The sequence below is a fragment of the Parasteatoda tepidariorum genome, chromosome 5 (genome assembly GCF_982258835.1).
Source record: "Parasteatoda tepidariorum strain Cologne lab strain chromosome 5, Ptep-v5.0, whole genome shotgun sequence".
NCBI classification, from domain to species: Eukaryota; Metazoa; Arthropoda; class Arachnida; order Araneae; family Theridiidae; genus Parasteatoda; species Parasteatoda tepidariorum.
Genome location: NC_141759.1, coordinates 58,237,063 through 58,254,363, shown reverse-complemented (window position 1 = coordinate 58,254,363; position 17,301 = coordinate 58,237,063). Strand labels below are relative to the sequence as shown.

Here is a 17,301-nt window from a genome sequence, read left to right as displayed (position 1 = left end):
GCCTTAACTAAAAAAGAATCTAAAACATGCGTGAAAAATGTTTGAAGACCATGGTTAGAAAACAGAAGATTTCTATGGGCTGAAGTACGAGCATGGATTAGGTTTGAAAAATTTACTTTGTTGATTTTTAAAATTCGTCGTTAAAGTGTATTATTTCAACCAAATTCAAGCAAATACTTTATGTCTTATGAATTTATTTCTTTACCACAAAATTGCCTATTAATGACTACGATCCAACAATAATAAAAGCTTACGTATTTAATACTTCGTTGAACGGAATTTTGCACAGAAACTATGTCATGTCACGGGCTATTATTTTGTAATTGAATATGGAACTAAAGCAAAACTTTCAAACTAAACTCGGATACAGTGCTTGATTTATCATAAGGCCTGAGAGGCCCAGGGCCCTCACATTTCTGGGAACTTCCTTTATTACAAATTAAGCCTTTTTTGTGCTTTTCCTTAAGAATTGTCTGTTAGAGTTTTGAATTAAAAATTTTAATATGCATGCTCAAATTTACTAATATATATCGTAGTTTACTTGTGTTATAAATAATTTAAAAACACTTCAGAATTAAACAACAGGTAAATTCCGTTCAAAGTAACAACTAGGGGCCCCTGATTATTCTGTGTCTAGGGCCCCCGCAAAACTGAATCAAAATCTGCTCCGATGAATTTTATTTTTGCTGAATGATATGAAATTAAACTTTGAAATATTCTATATCGCTCTAGGTTCTTCGCAGATTTCTTTATATTTTTATTTTTCAATTACAACTGCGTTGCTTTTAGCTCAGCAAATTCGACCAATCCCGTACGACAGTGTTTCCTAAAGTGTGGTACGCGTACCCCCAGGGGTACGGGAACAGTTTAGTGGGGGTACGCGTTCTTGTGCGAAATATCGTGCAACAAACGAAAATTTCAAAATATTTTTTTTAAAAACAAAGCAAGCCATGAAAATTTACGATTACGTATTTTTCTATTGGCTATCTTTTGCCGAGTTAACAGTTAATAATTAGTGGTGTCAACAGTCAGTTGTGATTCTTAACTTTTATGCAATTTTTTTACACTGAAAAATACATTCATTTTTTTATTAGTGGTGCACAGCGTTACGAAAAATTTAAAAAGGGTACGCAAAAGTCATAAGTTTGGGAAACACTGCCGTACGATAGTCATGTGCGACAATAGATAAAATAAAGAACATCAACATAGTAATTATGTTTTAATCTAAATTTAAAATTTAAAAAAGAAAATTTCATTTTAGGTACCATTTTCCTATTTTGAATTTCATATTTTTGTTTCTAAAAAAAGTTACTAATATAAATATAGCATACCGGTTTTTAAAATATTGGAATCCCATTATAGGAGATTAAGTTATAGTGAAACCCCGCCATAATGAACCTAGGATATAGTGAACGCTTGGTTGTAGTAAACTGCTATAGTGGTCCATTCTGAGCTCCTATTTAACTAACATTATTCTATAGAATTACAGCGAACAACTGAAAAATTGGTAGTTCGTTTATAGTAGACTCTAATTTCCTAAGTTGTTGGTTTTTTTTCTTCTTTTACCCAACTTGAAATTTTTAGGATTGCGATTACAAACGACTGCAATTCTTTACATTTACATCCTACTCTTAAATGTTCTTCGCTTTTAAACTAGACAAACAAGTTGTTAATCAGATCACCCCTCTCCTTATTAGAGTAGAACAAGGAATTTCGGCAACTTTTATTTCAGGAGTAAAATAGGCATTAAATGATCAGGATTTATTTCCTACTGAAAATATTGGATTCATTACTAATTCTTGGTGAACTCTACTTAAAATTGAAATACAATCAATTGAAAATCACTAATTCCTTCCATAGAATAAAAAAAAAAGAATAAATCAAATTTTTTTATTTGATTCGTTATCTATTTAATCAGGTAACATTTTTAAACAAATTATGTATTATCGTAAACATTATTTCCTACTATACTATTGTCATATGCTAAAAAATATTTTAGAATTTTTAAGAATTTGGATATAGTGAACCACCGTTTATAGTGGACTTATTGCTATGTCCGCAGATAGTTCAAAGTAACGGAGTTCGACTGTATTAAAATCCCAGCGGAAGAGATTTAAAAATTTTAGCCCTACCACAGAAACTTATGTAAATTCATCCAGCGGGTCAAAATGGTCCACTGCCCCAACTAATTACTTTTAAAACACTGAAAGGAAAGTTGAATTTTTAATGCTGGACTTACTTTATCTTGGCACGTTATTCCAATGAGGAAAGAAGACGGAGGTGAAAACACGACTTCAGGACTTCGCCGACAACTTTCATTTGTGGAAAAAAAAATAACTTGAAATTAAGTCATCTTTTCCTCAAGGTGATGGGGACTAAAAAGAGGGAAAGTGCTGAGCTCAAAATCGTAGGTCATTTCTGGTTGATTTTGCAATAGCCGGTGTTGTTGTAAATGTTCGTGCTAAATAAATGTTGAGTGAAAACTATTCAAATTGATAGCGTACAATCGTTTTCAGTTTGTGAAGAAATATGTCACGCATTTGAGTACTTACTGCGCTATTTATTATTATTTTCATCTGAGCTAAAAGTGGCTAATTATTGTACCAGTTAACGCTTTAAAATGTACAAAAAAAAATGACCTTCAACTTTTATACTGCTTGAACGCTTAGAGCAAATAAAAAGGGAAAAAAAAAAGAGAAAAGAAATTTATATTCGAGTTAAAAATCATTCGTTTTTAAATAAACTAAACTTATTAAAAAAAAGGAAAAAAAAAGAACAGAAAAAAATGGTGGAATTTTATCAACCCAGTTGGTGTAGTGAATTTGAAGACATAATATGCGTTAAGTTCACAAATAAAAATGCTTCCTTTAGAATGTCAAATTTCAATTACGTAGTTGTATTTCAGCTAGCTGCAAATCGTCTCGCATGATATTTTTTACTTCAAGTTTAAAAGTAAATAATTCTCAAACTAATTATCGAATGTTATATTTTTGGCATATAACATTCGTATATTTTTCGACACATCTTAGCAGTTTTAAATTTGCTAAATCTCATAGTTTTTGAGTAATAAAACAAAATGTAACATCTCAATTAGTAATCTCTATTAATGTAACATCCCTATTTTTTTTATTTTTAATATATATATATATATATATATATATATATATATATATATATATATATATATATATATAGATAGATAGATAGATAGATAGATAGATAGATAGATAGATAGATAGATAGATAGATAGATAGATAGATAGATAGATAGATAGATAGATAGATAGATAGATAGATAGATAGATAGATAGATAGATAGATAGATAGATAGATAGATAGATAGATAGATAGATAGATAGATAGATAGATAGATAGATAGATAGATAGATAGATAGATAGATAGATAGATAGATAGATAGATAGATAGATAGATAGATAGATAGATAGATAGATAGATAGATAGATAGATAGATAGATAGATAGATAGATAGATAGATAGATAGATAGATAGATAGATAGATAGATAGATAGATAGATAGATAGATAGATAGATAGATAGATAGATAGATAGATAGATAGATAGATAGATAGATAGATAGATAGATAGATAGATAGATAGATAGATAGATAGATAGATAGATAGATAGATAGATAGATAGATAGATAGATAGATAGATAGATAGATAGATAGATAGATAGATAGATAGATAGATAGATAGATAGATAGATAGATAGATAGATAGATAGATAGATAGATAGATAGATAGATAGATAGATAGATAGATAGATAGATAGATAGATAGATAGATAGATAGATAGATAGATAGATAGATAGATAGATAGATAGATAGATAGATAGATAGATAGATAGATAGATAGATAGATAGATAGATAGATAGATAGATAGATAGATAGATAGATAGATAGATAGATAGATAGATAGATAGATAGATAGATAGATAGATAGATAGATAGATAGATAGATAGATAGATAGATAGATAGATAGATAGATAGATAGATAGATAGATAGATAGATAGATAGATAGATAGATAGATAGATAGATAGATAGATAGATAGATAGATAGATAGATAGATAGATAGATAGATAGATAGATAGATAGATAGATAGATAGATAGATAGATAGATAGATAGATAGATAGATAGATAGATAGATAGATAGATAGATAGATAGATAGATAGATAGATAGATAGATAGATAGATAGATAGATAGATAGATAGATAGATAGATAGATAGATAGATAGATAGATAGATAGATAGATAGATAGATAGATAGATAGATAGATAGATAGATAGATAGATAGATAGATAGATAGATAGATAGATAGATAGATAGATAGATAGATAGATAGATAGATAGATAGATAGATAGATAGATAGATAGATAGATAGATAGATAGATAGATAGATAGATAGATAGATAGATAGATAGATAGATAGATAGATAGATAGATAGATAGATAGATAGATAGATAGATAGATAGATAGATAGATAGATAGATAGATAGATAGATAGATAGATAGATAGATAGATAGATAGATAGATAGATAGATAGATAGATAGATAGATAGATAGATAGATAGATAGATAGATAGATAGATAGATAGATAGATAGATAGATAGATAGATAGATAGATAGATAGATAGATAGATAGATAGATAGATGCTCAAGCTACTGTTAATATTCTACCATGTCAGATATGTGGAACGCGTATAAAGGGCTTGTCATTCTTATTTCAACCCTTTAAAAGGCAACAAGCAGTATATTTCTCATCAACTTTATTAATTTTTAAATATCGATAGAAAACTATTTTCCCATCGATATTATTGATAGTTTTATGATTATGCTTAATAATTATGAAATTACAGAAAAAATACCAATGAAGGGCTTTATTTACATAAATATGGGTAACAGTATAGGTTTGCCTGTGATCAAGAGCAGAGGCCATCACTGAGGGCTATTTTCTTCAATGCTTTATACGTTCGTTCATTTGATCATTTTTCATCGAGTTTACTTGCAGTAATAAACACAGAATTTATAAATTTGATTATTTATGAGCACAGAAGCTTACGGCCAATTGTTTACAGTAAATGAAATTTCGAAAATACCTTAATAAAATGGTGCTGAAATAAAATTAATTTTAAAGACTAAGCCTAAATGGATTTCTTTCTATAAATCAATCTCAATCCCTAAAATATTTTATTATAACATTACTATAAAAAAGGTCCTATAAAGAGTTAAGTTATTCATAAACCTAATGCGAAAAAAACATTCTTTAATAGTTCATAGGCAACAACATTCGTAAAGACTCGTCTTCATACAACTCGTTTTTATCAATGAGTGCGATCGCATTAGAATAAAATAGATTTCCTTTAAAGAGTATAATTTAGATGCCTTGTAATTTTTATAGAAACATTGAAGGAAGTTTTTTGTCCTTCAAATGAGATAAGGTGAAACGAAATCTATCTTATCGATAAAGCTATGAAACATTTTACTTTATTTAATAAAATAAAGAAAAACTCTAGCTATATTGAACAAAATAACTTATGGATTTTGAAATTCCCTCTGAGGAGATTGCTACAAAACAATTATTATTTAAATTAACGGCACAGCTTGTCATTATTACGATTTTTTAGAGAGAAAAATTAAAGAAAAAGACGCGAACAAAATGAATTAATGTTTCTTCTGCTATAATGACTTCGAATACTAAACAAATTATTCTATTTATCTATATCCATAAAGTTATGGAACATTTTACTTTATTTAATAAAAAAAGGAAAAACTCTAGCTATATTGAACAAAATAACTTAGGGATTTTGAAATTCCCTCTGAGGAGATTGCTACAAAATAATTATTATTTAAATTAACCGCACAGCTTGTCATTATTACGATTTTTTAGAGAGAAAAATTAAAGAAAAAGACGCGAACAAAATGAATTAATGTTTCTTCTGCTTTAATGACTTCGAATACTAAACAAATTATTCTATTTATCTATATCTATAAAGTTATGGAACATTTTACTTTATTTAATAAAAAAAGGAAAAACTCTAGCTATATTGAACAAAATAACTTAGGGATTTTGAAATTCCCTCTGAGGAGATTGCTACAAAATAATTATCATTTAAATTAACCGCACAGCTTGTCATTATTACGATTTTTTAGAGAGAAAAATTAAAGAAAAAGACGCGAACAAAATGAATTAATGTTTCTTCTGCTATAATGACTTCGAATACTAAACAAATTATTCTATTTATCTATATCTATAAAGTTATGGAACATTTTACTTTATTTAATAAAAAAAGGAAAAACTCTAGCTATATTGAACAAAATAACTTAGGGATTTTGAAATTCCCTCTGAGGAGATTGCTACAAAATAATTATTATTTAAATTAACCGCACAGCTTCTCATTATTACGATTTTTTAGAGAGAAAAATTAAAGAAAAAGACGCGAACAAAATGAATTAATGTTTCTTCTGCTATAATGACTTCGAATACTAAACAAATTATTCTATTTATCTATATCTATAAAGTTATGGAACATTTTACTTTATTTAATAAAAAAAGGAAAAACTCTAGCTATATTGAACAAAATAACTTAGGGATTTTGAAATTCCCTCTGAGGAGATTGCTACAAAATAATTATTATTTAAATTAACCGCACAGCTTGTCATTATTACGATTTTTTAGAGAGAAAAATTAAAGAAAAAGACGCGAACAAAATGAATTAATGTTTCTTCTGCTATAATGACTTCGAATACTAAACAAATTATTCTATTTATCTATATCTATAAAGTTATGGAACATTTAACTTTATTTAATAAAAAAAGGAAAAACTCTAGCTATATTGAACAAAATAACTTAGGGATTTTGAAATTCCCTCTGAGGAGATTGCTACAAAACAATTATTATTTAAATTAACCGCACAGCTTGTCATTATTACGATTTTTTAGAGAGAAAAATTAAAGAAAAAGACGCGAACAAAATGAATTAATGTTTCTTCTGCTATAATGACTTCGAATACTAAACAAATTATTCTATTTATCTATATCTATAAAGTTATGGAACATTTTACTTTATTTAATAAAAAAAGGAAAAACTCTAGCTATATTGAACAAAATAACTTAGGGATTTTGAAATTCCCTCTGAGGAGATTGCTACAAAACAATTATTATTTAAATTAACCGCACAGCTTGTCATTATTACGATTTTTTAGAGAGAAAAATTAAAGAAAAAGACGCGAACAAAATGAATTAATGTTTCTTCTGCTATAATGACTTCGAATACTAAACAAATTATTCTATTTATCTATATCTATAAAGTTATGGAACATTTTACTTTATTTAATAAAAAAAGGAAAAACTCTAGCTATATTGAACAAAATAACTTAGGGATTTTGAAATTCCCTCTGAGGAGATTGCTACAAAATAATTATTATTTAAATTAACCGCACAGCTTGTCATTATTACGATTTTTTAGAGAGAAAAATTAAAGAAAAAGACGCGAACAAAATGAATTAATGTTTCTTCTGCTTTAATGACTTCGAATACTAAACAAATTATTCTATTTATCTATATCTATAAAGTTATGGAACATTTTACTTTATTTAATAAAAAAAAGGAAAAACTCTAGCTATATTGAACAAAATAACTTAGGGATTTTGAAATTCCCTCTGAGGAGATTGCTACAAAACAATTATTATTTAAATTAACCGCACAGCTTGTCATTATTACGATTTTTTAGAGAGAAAAATTAAAGAAAAAGACGCGAACAAAATGAATTAATGTTTCTTCTGCTATAATGACTTCGAATACTAAACAAATTATTCTATTTATCTATATCTATAAAGTTGTGGAACATTTTACTTTATTTAATAAAAAAAGGAAAAACTCTAGCTATATTGAACAAAATAACTTAGGGATTTTGAAATTCCCTCTGAGGAGATTGCTACAAAATAATTATTATTTAAATTAACCGCACAGCTTGTCATTATTACGATTTTTTAGAGAGAAAAATTAAAGAAAAAGACGCGAACAAAATGAATTAATGTTTCTTCTGCTATAATGACTTCGAATACTAAACAAATTATTCTATTTATCTATATCTATAAAGTTATGGAACATTTTACTTTATTTAATAAAAAAAGGAAAAACTCTAGCTATATTGAACAAAATAACTTAGGGATTTTGAAATTCCCTCTGAGGGGATTGCTACAAAATAATTATTATTTAAATTAACCGCACAGCTTGTCATTATTACGATTTTTTAGAGCGAAAAATTAAAGAAAAAGACGCGAACAAAATGAATTAATGTTTCTTCTGCTATAATGACTTCGAATACTAAACAAATTATTCTATTTATCTATATCTATAAAGTTATGGAACATTTTACTTTATTTAATAAAAAAAGGAAAAACTCTAGCTATATTGAACAAAATAACTTAGGGATTTTGAAATTCCCTCTGAGGAGATTGCTACAAAACAATTATTATTTAAATTAACCGCACAGCTTGTCATTATTACGATTTTTTAGAGAGAAAAATTAAAGAAAAAGACGCGAACAAAATGAATTAATGTTTCTTCTGCTATAATGACTTCGAATACTAAACAAATTATTCTATTTATCTATATCCATAAAGTTATGGAACATTTTACTTTATTTAATAAAAAAAGGAAAAACTCTAGCTATATTGAACAAAATAACTTAGGGATTTTGAAATTCCCTCTGAGGAGATTGCTACAAAATAATTATTATTTAAATTAACCGCACAGCTTGTCATTATTACGATTTTTTAGAGAGAAAAATTAAAGAAAAAGACGCGAACAAAATGAATTAATGTTTCTTCTGCTTTAATGACTTCGAATACTAAACAAATTATTCTATTTATCTATATCTATAAAGTTATGGAACATTTTACTTTATTTAATAAAAAAAGGAAAAACTCTAGCTATATTGAACAAAATAACTTAGGGATTTTGAAATTCCCTCTGAGGAGATTGCTACAAAATAATTATCATTTAAATTAACCGCACAGCTTGTCATTATTACGATTTTTTAGAGAGAAAAATTAAAGAAAAAGACGCGAACAAAATGAATTAATGTTTCTTCTGCTATAATGACTTCGAATACTAAACAAATTATTCTATTTATCTATATCTATAAAGTTATGGAACATTTTACTTTATTTAATAAAAAAAAGGAAAAACTCTAGCTATATTGAACAAAATAACTTAGGGATTTTGAAATTCCCTCTGAGGAGATTGCTACAAAATAATTATTATTTAAATTAACCGCACAGCTTGTCATTATTACGATTTTTTAGAGAGAAAAATTAAAGAAAAAGACGCGAAAAAAATGAATTAATGTTTCTTCTGCTATAATGACTTCGAATACTAAACAAATTATTCTATTTATCTATATCTATAAAGTTATGGAACATTTTACTTTATTTAATAAAAAAAGGAAAAACTCTAGCTATATTGAACAAAATAACTTAGGGATTTTGAAATTCCCTCTGAGGAGATTGCTACAAAACAATTATTATTTAAATTAACCGCACAGCTTGTCATTATTACGATTTTTTAGAGAGAAAAATTAAAGAAAAAGACGCGAACAAAATGAATTAATGTTTCTTCTGCTATAATGACTTCGAATACTAAACAAATTATTCTATTTATCTATATCTATAAAGTTATGGAACATTTTACTTTATTTAATAAAAAAAGGAAAAACTCTAGCTATATTGAACAAAATAACTTATGGATTTTGAAATTCCCTCTGAGGAGATTGCTACAAAACAATTATTATTTAAATTAACGGCACAGCTTGTCATTATTACGATTTTTTAGAGAGAAAAATTAAAGAAAAAGACGCGAACAAAATGAATTAATGTTTCTTCTGCTATAATGACTTCGAATACTAAACAAATTATTCTATTTATCTATATCCATAAAGTTATGGAACATTTTACTTTATTTAATAAAAAAAGGAAAAACTCTAGCTATATTGAACAAAATAACTTAGGGATTTTGAAATTCCCTCTGAGGAGATTGCTACAAAATAATTATTATTTAAATTAACCGCACAGCTTGTCATTATTACGATTTTTTAGAGAGAAAAATTAAAGAAAAAGACGCGAACAAAATGAATTAATGTTTCTTCTGCTTTAATGACTTCGAATACTAAACAAATTATTCTATTTATCTATATCTATAAAGTTATGGAACATTTTACTTTATTTAATAAAAAAAGGAAAAACTCTAGCTATATTGAACAAAATAACTTAGGGATTTTGAAATTCCCTCTGAGGAGATTGCTACAAAATAATTATCATTTAAATTAACCGCACAGCTTGTCATTATTACGATTTTTTAGAGAGAAAAATTAAAGAAAAAGACGCGAACAAAATGAATTAATGTTTCTTCTGCTATAATGACTTCGAATACTAAACAAATTATTCTATTTATCTATATCTATAAAGTTATGGAACATTTTACTTTATTTAATAAAAAAAAGGAAAAACTCTAGCTATATTGAACAAAATAACTTAGGGATTTTGAAATTCCCTCTGAGGAGATTGCTACAAAATAATTATTATTTAAATTAACCGCACAGCTTGTCATTATTACGATTTTTTAGAGAGAAAAATTAAAGAAAAAGACGCGAAAAAAATGAATTAATGTTTCTTCTGCTATAATGACTTCGAATACTAAACAAATTATTCTATTTATCTATATCTATAAAGTTATGGAACATTTTACTTTATTTAATAAAAAAAGGAAAAACTCTAGCTATATTGAACAAAATAACTTAGGGATTTTGAAATTCCCTCTGAGGAGATTGCTACAAAATAATTATTATTTAAATTAACCGCACAGCTTGTCATTATTACGATTTTTTAGAGAGAAAAATTAAAGAAAAAGACGCGAACAAAATGAATTAATGTTTCTTCTGCTATAATGACTTCGAATACTAAACAAATTATTCTATTTATCTATATCTATAAAGTTATGGAACATTTTACTTTATTTAATAAAAAAAGGAAAAACTCTAGCTATATTGAACAAAATAACTTAGGGATTTTGAAATTCCCTCTGAGGAGATTGCTACAAAACAATTATCATTTAAATTAACCGCACAGCTTGTCATTATAACGATTTTTTAGAGAGAAAAATTAAAGAAAAAGACGCGAACAAAATGAATTAATGTTTCTTCTGCTATAATGACTTCGAATACTAAACAAATTATTCTATTTATCTATATCTATAAAGTTATGGAACATTTTACTTTATTTAATAAAAAAAGGAAAAACTCTAGCTATATTGAACAAAATAACTTAGGGATTTTGAAATTCCCTCTGAGGAGATTGCTACAAAATAATTATTATTTAAATTAACCGCACAGCTTCTCATTATTACGATTTTTTAGAGAGAAAAATTAAAGAAAAAGACGCGAACAAAATGAATTAATGTTTCTTCTGCTATAATGACTTCGAATACTAAACAAATTATTCTATTTATCTATATCTATAAAGTTATGGAACATTTTACTTTATTTAATAAAAAAAGGAAAAACTCTAGCTATATTGAACAAAATAACTTAGGGATTTTGAAATTCCCTCTGAGGAGATTGCTACAAAATAATTATTATTTAAATTAACCGCACAGCTTGTCATTATTACGATTTTTTAGAGAGAAAAATTAAAGAAAAAGACGCGAACAAAATGAATTAATGTTTCTTCTGCTATAATGACTTCGAATACTAAACAAATTATTCTATTTATCTATATCTATAAAGTTATGGAACATTTAACTTTATTTAATAAAAAAAGGAAAAACTCTAGCTATATTGAACAAAATAACTTAGGGATTTTGAAATTCCCTCTGAGGAGATTGCTACAAAACAATTATTATTTAAATTAACCGCACAGCTTGTCATTATTACGATTTTTTAGAGAGAAAAATTAAAGAAAAAGACGCGAACAAAATGAATTAATGTTTCTTCTGCTATAATGACTTCGAATACTAAACAAATTATTCTATTTATCTATATCTATAAAGTTATGGAACATTTTACTTTATTTAATAAAAAAAGGAAAAACTCTAGCTATATTGAACAAAATAACTTAGGGATTTTGAAATTCCCTCTGAGGAGATTGCTACAAAACAATTATTATTTAAATTAACCGCACAGCTTGTCATTATTACGATTTTTTAGAGAGAAAAATTAAAGAAAAAGACGCGAACAAAATGAATTAATGTTTCTTCTGCTATAATGACTTCGAATACTAAACAAATTATTCTATTTATCTATATCTATAAAGTTATGGAACATTTTACTTTATTTAATAAAAAAAGGAAAAACTCTAGCTATATTGAACAAAATAACTTAGGGATTTTGAAATTCCCTCTGAGGAGATTGCTACAAAATAATTATTATTTAAATTAACCGCACAGCTTGTCATTATTACGATTTTTTAGAGAGAAAAATTAAAGAAAAAGACGCGAACAAAATGAATTAATGTTTCTTCTGCTTTAATGACTTCGAATACTAAACAAATTATTCTATTTATCTATATCTATAAAGTTATGGAACATTTTACTTTATTTAATAAAAAAAAGGAAAAACTCTAGCTATATTGAACAAAATAACTTAGGGATTTTGAAATTCCCTCTGAGGAGATTGCTACAAAACAATTATTATTTAAATTAACCGCACAGCTTGTCATTATTACGATTTTTTAGAGAGAAAAATTAAAGAAAAAGACGCGAACAAAATGAATTAATGTTTCTTCTGCTATAATGACTTCGAATACTAAACAAATTATTCTATTTATCTATATCTATAAAGTTGTGGAACATTTTACTTTATTTAATAAAAAAAGGAAAAACTCTAGCTATATTGAACAAAATAACTTAGGGATTTTGAAATTCCCTCTGAGGAGATTGCTACAAAATAATTATTATTTAAATTAACCGCACAGCTTGTCATTATTACGATTTTTTAGAGAGAAAAATTAAAGAAAAAGACGCGAACAAAATGAATTAATGTTTCTTCTGCTATAATGACTTCGAATACTAAACAAATTATTCTATTTATCTATATCTATAAAGTTATGGAACATTTTACTTTATTTAATAAAAAAAGGAAAAACTCTAGCTATATTGAACAAAATAACTTAGGGATTTTGAAATTCCCTCTGAGGGGATTGCTACAAAATAATTATTATTTAAATTAACCGCACAGCTTGTCATTATTACGATTTTTTAGAGCGAAAAATTAAAGAAAAAGACGCGAACAAAATGAATTAATGTTTCTTCTGCTATAATGACTTCGAATACTAAACAAATTATTCTATTTATCTATATCTATAAAGTTATGGAACATTTTACTTTATTTAATAAAAAAAGGAAAAACTCTAGCTATATTGAACAAAATAACTTAGGGATTTTGAAATTCCCTCTGAGGAGATTGCTACAAAACAATTATTATTTAAATTAACCGCACAGCTTGTCATTATTACGATTTTTTAGAGAGAAAAATTAAAGAAAAAGACGCGAACAAAATGAATTAATGTTTCTTCTGCTATAATGACTTCGAATACTAAACAAATTATTCTATTTATCTATATCCATAAAGTTATGGAACATTTTACTTTATTTAATAAAAAAAGGAAAAACTCTAGCTATATTGAACAAAATAACTTAGGGATTTTGAAATTCCCTCTGAGGAGATTGCTACAAAATAATTATTATTTAAATTAACCGCACAGCTTGTCATTATTACGATTTTTTAGAGAGAAAAATTAAAGAAAAAGACGCGAACAAAATGAATTAATGTTTCTTCTGCTTTAATGACTTCGAATACTAAACAAATTATTCTATTTATCTATATCTATAAAGTTATGGAACATTTTACTTTATTTAATAAAAAAAGGAAAAACTCTAGCTATATTGAACAAAATAACTTAGGGATTTTGAAATTCCCTCTGAGGAGATTGCTACAAAATAATTATCATTTAAATTAACCGCACAGCTTGTCATTATTACGATTTTTTAGAGAGAAAAATTAAAGAAAAAGACGCGAACAAAATGAATTAATGTTTCTTCTGCTATAATGACTTCGAATACTAAACAAATTATTCTATTTATCTATATCTATAAAGTTATGGAACATTTTACTTTATTTAATAAAAAAAAGGAAAAACTCTAGCTATATTGAACAAAATAACTTAGGGATTTTGAAATTCCCTCTGAGGAGATTGCTACAAAATAATTATTATTTAAATTAACCGCACAGCTTGTCATTATTACGATTTTTTAGAGAGAAAAATTAAAGAAAAAGACGCGAAAAAAATGAATTAATGTTTCTTCTGCTATAATGACTTCGAATACTAAACAAATTATTCTATTTATCTATATCTATAAAGTTATGGAACATTTTACTTTATTTAATAAAAAAAGGAAAAACTCTAGCTATATTGAACAAAATAACTTAGGGATTTTGAAATTCCCTCTGAGGAGATTGCTACAAAACAATTATTATTTAAATTAACCGCACAGCTTGTCATTATTACGATTTTTTAGAGAGAAAAATTAAAGAAAAAGACGCGAACAAAATGAATTAATGTTTCTTCTGCTATAATGACTTCGAATACTAAACAAATTATTCTATTTATCTATATCTATAAAGTTATGGAACATTTTACTTTATTTAATAAAAAAAGGAAAAACTCTAGCTATATTGAACAAAATAACTTAGGGATTTTGAAATTCCCTCTGAGGAGATTGCTACAAAACAATTATTATTTAAATTAACCGCACAGCTTGTCATTATTACGATTTTTTAGAGAGAAAAATTAAAGAAAAAGACGCGAACAAAATGAATTAATGTTTCTTCTGCTATAATGACTTCGAATACTAAACAAATTATTCTATTTATCTATATCTATAAAGTTATGGAACATTTTACTTTATTTAATAAAAAAAGGAAAAACTCTAGCTATATTGAACAAAATAACTTAGGGATTTTGAAATTCCCTCTGAGGAGATTGCTACAAAATAATTATTATTTAAATTAACCGCACAGCTTGTCATTATTACGATTTTTTAGAGAGAAAAATTAAAGAAAAAGACGCGAACAAAATGAATTAATGTTTCTTCTGCTTTAATGACTTCGAATACTAAACAAATTATTCTATTTATCTATATCTATAAAGTTATGGAACATTTTACTTTATTTAATAAAAAAAAGGAAAAACTCTAGCTATATTGAACAAAATAACTTAGGGATTTTGAAATTCCCTCTGAGGAGATTGCTACAAAACAATTATTATTTAAATTAACCGCACAGCTTGTCATTATTACGATTTTTTAGAGAGAAAAATTAAAGAAAAAGACGCGAACAAAATGAATTAATGTTTCTTCTGCTATAATGACTTCGAATACTAAACAAATTATTCTATTTATCTATATCTATAAAGTTGTGGAACATTTTACTTTATTTAATAAAAAAAGGAAAAACTCTAGCTATATTGAACAAAATAACTTAGGGATTTTGAAATTCCCTCTGAGGAGATTGCTACAAAATAATTATTATTTAAATTAACCGCACAGCTTGTCATTATTACGATTTTTTAGAGAGAAAAATTAAAGAAAAAGACGCGAACAAAATGAATTAATGTTTCTTCTGCTATAATGACTTCGAATACTAAACAAATTATTCTATTTATCTATATCTATAAAGTTATGGAACATTTTACTTTATTTAATAAAAAAAGGAAAAACTCTAGCTATATTGAACAAAATAACTTAGGGATTTTGAAATTCCCTCTGAGGGGATTGCTACAAAATAATTATTATTTAAATTAACCGCACAGCTTGTCATTATTACGATTTTTTAGAGCGAAAAATTAAAGAAAAAGACGCGAACAAAATGAATTAATGTTTCTTCTGCTATAATGACTTCGAATACTAAACAAATTATTCTATTTATCTATATCTATAAAGTTATGGAACATTTTACTTTATTTAATAAAAAAAGGAAAAACTCTAGCTATATTGAACAAAATAACTTAGGGATTTTGAAATTCCCTCTGAGGAGATTGCTACAAAACAATTATTATTTAAATTAACCGCACAGCTTGTCATTATTACGATTTTTTAGAGAGAAAAATTAAAGAAAAAGACGCGAACAAAATGAATTAATGTTTCTTCTGCTTTAATGACTTCGAATACTAAACAAATTATTCTATTTATCTATATCTATAAAGTTATGGAACATTTTACTTTATTTAATAAAAAAAAGGAAAAACTCTAGCTATATTGAACAAAATAACTTAGGGATTTTGAAATTCCCTCTGAGGAGATTGCTACAAAACAATTATTATTTAAATTAACCGCACAGCTTGTCATTATTACGATTTTTTAGAGAGAAAAATTAAAGAAAAAGACGCGAACAAAATGAATTAATGTTTCTTCTGCTATAATGACTTCGAATACTAAACAAATTATTCTATTTATCTATATCTATAAAGTTGTGGAACATTTTACTTTATTTAATAAAAAAAGGAAAAACTCTAGCTATATTGAACAAAATAACTTAGGGATTTTGAAATTCCCTCTGAGGAGATTGCTACAAAATAATTATTATTTAAATTAACCGCACAGCTTGTCATTATTACGATTTTTTAGAGAGAAAAATTAAAGAAAAAGACGCGAACAAAATGAATTAATGTTTCTTCTGCTATAATGACTTCGAATACTAAACAAATTATTCTATTTATCTATATTTATAAAGTTATGGAACATTTTACTTTATTTAATAAAAAAAGGAAAAACTCTAGCTATATTGAACAAAATAACTTAGGGATTTTGAAATTCCCTCTGAGGAGATTGCTACAAAACAATTATCATTTAAATTAACCGCACAGCTTGTCATTATAACGATTTTTTAGAGAGAAAAATTAAAGAAAAAGACGCGAACAAAATGAATTAATGTTTCTTCTGCTATAATGACTTCGAATACTAAACAAATTATTCTATTTATCTATATCTATAAAGTTATGGAACATTTTACTTTATTTAATAAAAAAAGGAAAAACTCTAGCTATATTGAACAAAATAACTTAGGGATTTTGAAATTCCCTCTGAGGAGATTGCTACAAAATAATTATTATTTAAATTAACCGCACAGCGTGTCATTATTACGATTTTTTAGAGAGAAAAATTAAAGAAAAAGACGCGAACAAAATGAATTAATGTTTCTTCTGCTATAATGA

At 26.1% G+C, this 17,301-nt stretch overlaps 1 protein-coding gene across 1 annotated transcript in view; it reads right to left on the bottom strand.

The window, feature by feature from the left end:
• LOC107440698 (fatty-acid amide hydrolase 2-B-like) overlaps nucleotides 1-2,363 on the bottom strand; it is a 38,867-nt gene extending 36,504 nt beyond the window's left edge. The window contains exon 1 of the mRNA XM_087164010.1: nucleotides 2,240-2,363. The gene's annotated coding sequence lies outside the window, so the exon portion shown is untranslated. The remainder of the gene's footprint in view (nucleotides 1-2,239) is intronic.
• Nucleotides 2,364-17,301: the final 14,938 nt, after the last annotated feature.